The following is a 7,686-nucleotide window of genomic DNA, read 5'->3' on the forward strand; positions in this document are numbered from 1 at the left end:
TCCAGAACGCAGTCAAAGATAGACGGCTATCTGTAGGTCTCCATTCGTAGCCGACACCTTATCTTGCCCCCAGGAAAAACCATGAAATTTTTGCCACTTGCTTGGTCTTGAAATTTTGACAATGATCTATGGCTGAGAAATATTCTTTTCCCGGATTCCTCACACGATGTCTCACAATATGTAGAAGACTTATTCATTGCTTTAAACTGGTCTATTGGAAATCTAGAAACGTGTTTTAGGATTCGCTGGTCTTTCTCAGTATGACATAAGATCGTGTCAAACAAAAAACGCCAACGAAACCACAACGATTTTGTACGCTGTCTCTTTTCTCGTTCACCTCCGAAGTTGATTGGTCAGTGTAGATGGCTGCAATGCGGAGGACCCGGGTTCATTTCCCGATACTGCCTGGAATTTTTTTTTTTTTTTGGTGGGAGGACTGCCCACATGATGGTAGTTGAGGACTACCTCAGTGAGAGTTAGCGACTCTAAGGTCTAAACGTGGACAACTGCCGCGAGAGCGATATGGCAACCCCATGCCCTTCCATACCGCATCCGCATAACGCCACATGGCAGTTGACGACACGACGAGCGGTCGACATAGCGTGGTCTTCAGGGCCTGATCGCGGATTTCGTCTTGGTTTCTCGTCTCCTTTCTCAGGTAGACTACAGACAGTAAAGCACGAACGTTCAATTCAGGAACGATGGTTCAAAATGGCTCTGAGCACTATGGGACTCAACTGCTGTGGTCATAAGTCCCCTAGAACTTAGAACTACTTAAACCTAACTAACCTAAGGACAGCACACAACACCCAGCCATCACGAGGCAGAGAAAATCCCTGACCCCGCCGGGAATCGAACCCGGGAACCCGGGCGTGGGAAGCGAGAACGCTACCGCACGACCACGAGATGCGGGCTAGGAACGATGGAATATACAATATTAAAATATTACGGGCTATTATGGCGCGACCTCATGAAAGTTGTTTTTGTCTGTTTAGGGTGCTGAACGTCGTGGTTACCCGCGCCCTTACACATACTACCTGAGATGAATGTAGCTGAAATTGTAAGCACGGTCCATGTCTTAAGACGTGCTACCTGGCCAGAAAGGTGTTATTGGCTGATTGCTTCCGTAATAAGTGAATGAGCTAACCATAGGCTACACATACTAAAATCTCTGTCTAACAGTTTAGGTACAAGCTGAGACGAAACACAAGATTTTTAATAATATAAAGGGTGTTCAAAAAGTTTTGCACAGTCGTCTCTAATTTTTTTTTTATTTTTTGCAGGAGGAGAATGAAATTTTTTTGTGAACATACTTGGAACATTTAGGTATAAGTTAATGTATAAAAGTATTTTCTTTTATTTACAGATGAGTCATAATGGACCGTGAAGTAGATAACAGGTTGCGACAACGGTCGGTGATGGAGTTTCTCTTCGAGACCGGCGATGACTGCCACATCGATTCACAGGAAGTTGCTTCCTGTTTATGGGGAGGACACAGTGGATCGCAGCAGTATCCAGCGGTGGTGCAGAGGTTTAAAGAAGTTGATTACTCTGTACTAGACAATTCACGGTGCGGTAGACCATTGACGGCACTGAGTGATGTGAATAAGGAATGGGTTGGAAAATTGTTCCTCACCCTCTGTACAGCCGGACTTGTCTCCTGATTTTTACCTCTTTGTTCGTCTGAAGGCAAACCAGTGTGGTAAAAATTTGATAGTGAGAAAGACCTTATTTCCTGTGTCAAGCCATGGTCAGTTCCCAGAATTTTACCAAAAATGCATTTACATCATGGAAAGAACGTAAGGCCAGATGCATCACAGCTACATTGAGTAGGCTCAATGTATAGCTAACATTTCATTCTCCTCCAGCAAAATATAATAAAATTAGAGACAACTGTACAAAACTTTTTGAACGTCCTTTTTACAATGAAGACTTTCGTGACCGAATGTCTTAGCTGTTAGTGAATGTTCCAGGTTGTATAGCCGTTGTCTGTGATCGCTTCCTAATTTTTCTTCCAGAGCTGCGATGGACATTTTCAGAAGCTGTGATTGTTCCACTGAGTCTTGCCGACTGACGGGTCAGACGTCGGAGAGCGACAAAAGTACTACCGAAAAGGGGTGTGGTCGAAGTTGACATGTGATCGGCAAAGATAATCCTTGTCAGAGATGAAACTTAACTACCGATTGCATCTCTCAAAGACAAAATTTATCTACCGATTCTACACAGAAACTCATCATATATCCTAAATTTCATGGCTTCTCATTTTCTGATTTTGTCCATTATCAGGGTTTTTGAAAGCTTGCGACTGTGAAAACATTGGGTTTGTTTGTAAATAACTTTCTGCTACCACTCACGATTTTCTTTTGTTTATGTTTTACACAACGTGTTTCGGGAAACGATTCCCATTTTGAAGTGTGTATTTCTTTGTACTACGCCATTTTTTCGAAATGTTTTCGATGTGTGAGGTTCTGCTTTGCTTTGTTGACTTTAAGCTTTATTATGGTGCATTTGTGCAGAGTCTCACACATATCAAACATCACTCAGTGCACAGTACACACTGAGAATAACACATGTAATTTATTCTCGATGTTCGCTACGTACTGAATGTTGCGAGTGATGTTTAACTAGTCTCCACATATTGACCATAAAAAAAAGTCAATAGAACAAAACAAACCGCGCACATCGAAAACATCACGAAAAAATGGCATAGTAAAAAGGAATACACACTTGAAAATGGGAATAATTTCCCGAAATGCGTCGTGTTAAACGTAAATAAAAGAAAATTGTGACTGGTACCAGAAAGTTATTTACAAACAAACCCATTTTTCTTTTCTATTAAAATTATCCCAATATTTATGTATTTCGGTGGTTTCCCTATACAGCCGTGGATAATAGTTCGTCATTTTAGATAAAATTGTGTTCTCGCAAACTTTCACTTCATGGTTTCCCCACTGAAGAGCACGCTCTAATACAGCTGATTTCTGTGTTTTCCGCGGTCGGCAAGTACTATCATGTTCCTCCAGCCGTCTATTCGCGCTTCTCCTCTTAGTTCCGTTGTAAACCTTACCACATTACTCAGAGTTTTATATAACCCGCATGCCGTCAGAGGAGGGCGTTTATCCCGTACAGATCAGAGTGTTTAATTTATTCCCCTTTGTTGATCTAAAAACCGGCCTGATGTTATGTTCCTGTAAAATCTTTCCTATCTCATCAGTTACCTTTCTAATAAAAGAGAAAGAAACTGTGTTCTTCCATTGTTGTGTTTGATATTTGTCCTTCGGCCTGTTGTTATTTGGCCGTAAATCTCTAAAATGATTCAAATGGCTCTGAGCACTATGGGACTTAACTTCTAAGGTCATCAGTCCCCTAGAACTTAGAACTACTTAAACCTAACTAACCTAAGGACATCACACACATCCATGCCCGAGGCAGGATTCGAACCTGCGACCGTAGCGGTCGCGCGGTTCCAGGCTGTAGCGCCTTTAACCGCTTGGCCACCTCGGCCGGCGTCGTAAATCTCTATTTACTTGCTTTTCTAAATAGACGTTTTTCTCGGATGCCAGCTTTAAATGTTTATCTTTGATGGGACCACATACTGCAAAGGTTGTTACGAATACGCTGTCGAATTTTCTCTGGGAAGTCCTTACATATGAGCCACACAGTCTTGATCACTCCTCATACGATTTCCATATTTTTGGAGCCCTGAGGAAAAACATTAATGGCGTCGATTTGCTTCGGACGAAGCAAACCTGCCTAATGTCGTGTAGGGCTCCCGCGAGCACGCAGGAATGCCGCAACACGACATGACATGGACTCGAGTAATGTCCGAATTAGTGCTGGTGGGAACAGACACTATGAATACCGCAGCACTGTCCATAAAACTGTAATAGTACGAGAGGGTGGATAGCTATTCTGAACACCACGTTGCAAGGTATCCTAGATATGCTGAATAATGTTTATGTCTGGGGAGTTTGGTGCCAGCGGGAGTGTTAAAACTCAGAAGAGTGTCCCGGAGCCACTCTGTGACAATTCTGGAGGTGTGTGGTGTCTGTGGAATTGCTCAAATCCGTTGGAATGTACAACGGACATGAATGGATGCAGGTGATGGTTCAAATGGCTCTGAGCACTATGAGACTTAACAACTTAGGCCATCAGTCCCCTAGAACTTAGATCTACTTAAACCTAACTAACCTAAGGACATCACACACATCCATGCCCGAGGCAGGATTCGAACCTGCGACCGTAGTGGTCGCGCGGTTCCAGACTATGCAGGTGATAAGACAGGACGATTACGTAGGTGTCTCCTGTCATTGAGTCGTATCTAGACGTATCAGGGGTCCCATATCACTCCAACTGCACACGCCCCACACCATTACAGAACCTCCACCAGCTTGAACAGTCCCCTCTTGACATGCAGGGTCCATGGATTCATGAGGTTTTCTCCATATCCATAGACGTCCATCCGCTCGATACAATTTGAAACGACACTCGTCCGACCAGGAAACATGTCCAATGTCGGTGTGGACGGGCCCAGACGAGACGTAAAGCTTTGCGTCGTGCAGTCATGAAGTGTAAACGAAAGGGCCTTCGGCTCCGAAAGCCGATATCGATGATGCTTCGTTGAATGGTTCGCACGCTGACACTTGTTGATGGCCCAGCATTGAAATCTGAAGCAATTTGCGGAAGGGTTGCACTTCTGTCATGTTGAACGATTCTCTTCAGTCGTCGTTGGTCCCGTTCTTGCAGGATCTTTTCCTGGCCGCAGCGATATCGGAGATTTGACATTTTAGCGGATTCCTAATATTAACAGTAAACTCGTGAAATGGTTGTACGGGAAAATTCCCACTTCATCGCTACGTCGGAGATACTGTGTCCCATCGCTCATGCGCCGACTATAACACGACGTTCAAACTCACTTAAATCTTGAAATTTCCTAGAAGATTAAAACTGTGTGCCGGACCGAGACTCGAACTCGGGACCTTTGCCTTCCGCGGGCAAGCGCTCTACCGACTGAGCTACCCAAGCACGACTCACGCCCCGTCCTCACAGCTTTAATTCCGCCAGTACCTCGTCTCCTACATTCCAGCTGTGAGGACGGGGCGTGAGTCGTGCTTGGGTAGCTCAGTCGGTAGAGCGCTTGCCCGCGAAAGGCAAAGGTCCCGAGTTCGAGTCTCGGTCCGGCACACAGTTTTAATCTGCCAGGAAGTTTCATATCAGCGCACACTCCGCTGTAGAGTGAAAATTTCATTCTAGAAACAACCCCCAGGCTGTGGCTAAGCCATGTCTCCGCAATATCCTTTCTTTCAGGAGTGCTAGTTCTGCATGGTTCGCAGGAGAGCTTCTGTAAGTTTGGAATGTAGGAGACGAGGTACTGGCGGAATTAAAGCTGTGAGGACGGGGCGTGAGTCGTGCTTGGGTAGCTCAGTCGGTAGAGCGCTTGCCCGCGAAAGGCAAAGGTACCGAGTTCGAGTCTCGGTCCGGCACACAGTTTTAATCTGCCAGGAAGTTTCATATCAGCGCACACTCCGCTGTAGAGTGAAAATTTCATTCTATTCACAGAAACTGTCCTGCGAACCTTGCAGAACTAGCACTACTGGAAGAAAGGATATCGCGGAGTCATAGCTTAGCCACAGCCTGGAGGATACTTCCGGAATGAGATCTTCACTCTGCAGCGGAGTGTGCGCTGATATGAAAGTGCTCTCTCCCGAATTCGAGTCTCGGTCTGGCACACAGTTTTAATATAGCAGGAAGTTTCCTATCAGCGCACACTCCGCTGCAGAGTGAAAATCTCATTCTGGCCACTTAAATCTTGATAACCTGCCATTGTAGCACCAGTAACGGATCTAACAACTGCACCAGACACTCGCTATCGGAATACGCATGCCCACCAGTTTCTTTGGCGCTCCAGTGTAGTATGGGAAGTGTATTTATTTTTTATTTATTACTGTAAGAAATTTTTGATCCGCTGTCTAGGAGACACAGAGCATCATTGGAGTGAGTGGCAACGAGGATGTGGGCACCTAAATTTAGGAGCATGTTCTCCCCGCACATGTTGTCACCCACCAATTCACTGTGAAAGATGCCTGTGTTCTCGGTACTTCCATTTCTAACTGTTATCTTTTGCTTATAATAGGTCGCGATACTCCTCTTTTCCATACTTTACGCGAGTCTGCTGTAATCAGTTTCGATTAGTCTATACAAGCGCTGTAGCAACCTCTTTGCTTAGTCACTGATGCAATTTCACTACTTTGGCTAGTCAGTGTTGCTTTCCATGTGTTGTTGCTAATGCGGTCTTCCTTGGTTGAAAGAGAATTCGCCGTAACTGAGTTACACATGAGTCTACGTGCTTTCCGTGTCAGTAGGATGCTTGCAAGGTAGAGTTGTATTTTGGAATATCTACACCAGGGAGGCGGAAAACAACCGAATAGAAAGTCCTGTGATATATGTTTCAATGAATCCGATTGATCATCATAGCACCTCTCCTCAAACTCAAGATCATTTCAGCAGAACAACCGTCGAAGACTGGAGCATGAGCGGCTCAACCACCTTTTGCCGAGGAGAATCCAACCAGGTTAAAACTGCAAGGGGCACAGTAGTATAATATTGAGCGTTACCCAGCAGCAAGCTTCGATTTCAAAAATGTACACTTTCGAACAGACTTCCTTTATTTTAATTATTGTTGATTTTATTTCAAGGCACAGTTTTTTTTCAAGGCTTAGTCTTTCAGTCCCCGCATCCTTGAACGGGACACAAACGTTCACAGGTACATTATTTGATCAAAAGCATCCGGAAACCTAATAGTGGACACTAATACGGGTTGATCACATCAGTAACAGTCGACTTGGGCAGATTTACGAGCATTGAAATGTCCCGGACGGACCTGTTCCTCAGGTGACATCCAATGATTAGTTCACGTACGAAGGTGCTAAGCTCTAGTGCTGTTACTATTTCTCAACTGACAACACAATATTCACCGTCTACTTCTACACCGGCGTGTCCGCTTGCCGTGACGTCTATGGTCATCACTTAGGGGTCCTCGGATAGTTATCGTCAGATAGTGCATTCTGAGTGGGGTGAGGGGCAGACAGACTTTTTTCGAGCAGTTTACGTCGAAACAAGGCCCCCGGAGTAGACAAGATTCCATTAGAACTACTTGGGAGAGCCAGTCCTGACAAAACTCTACCATCTGGTGAGCAAGATGTATGAGACAGGCGACATACCCTCAGACTTCAAGAAGAATATAATAATTACAATCCCAAAGAAGGCAGGCGTTGACAGATGTGAAAATTACCGAACTATCAGTTTAATAAGTCACAGCTGCGAAATACTAACGTGAATTCTTTACAGACGAATCGAAAAACTGATAGAAGCCGACCTCGGGGAAGATCAGTTTGGATTCCGTAGAAATGTTGGAACACGTGAGGCAATACTGACCCTACGACTTATCTTAGAAGAAAGATTAAGGAAAGGCAAACCTACGTTTCTAGCATTTGTAGACTTAGAGAAAGCTTTTGACAATGTTGACTGGAATACTCTCTTTCAAATTCTAAAGGTGGCAGGGGTAAAATACAGGGAGCGAAAGGCTATTTACAATTTGTACAGAAACCAGATGGCAGTTATAAGAGTCGAGGGACATGAAAGGGAAGCAGCGGTTGGGAAGGGAGTAAGACAGGGTTGTAGCCTCTC

The 7,686-nt window shown here is 44.6% G+C and overlaps 1 non-coding gene across 1 annotated transcript; it reads right to left on the reverse strand.

Annotated features, from left to right (window-relative positions):
• Positions 1-4,951: 4,951 nt before the first annotated feature.
• Trnap-cgg (transfer RNA proline (anticodon CGG)) lies at positions 4,952-5,026 on the reverse strand. Its single transcript has one exon. It is a non-coding gene; the product is annotated as a tRNA-Pro (tRNA).
• Positions 5,027-7,686: the final 2,660 nt, after the last annotated feature.

The sequence above is a fragment of the Schistocerca nitens genome, chromosome 1 (genome assembly GCF_023898315.1).
Source record: "Schistocerca nitens isolate TAMUIC-IGC-003100 chromosome 1, iqSchNite1.1, whole genome shotgun sequence".
Taxonomy (NCBI): Eukaryota; Metazoa; Arthropoda; class Insecta; order Orthoptera; family Acrididae; genus Schistocerca; species Schistocerca nitens.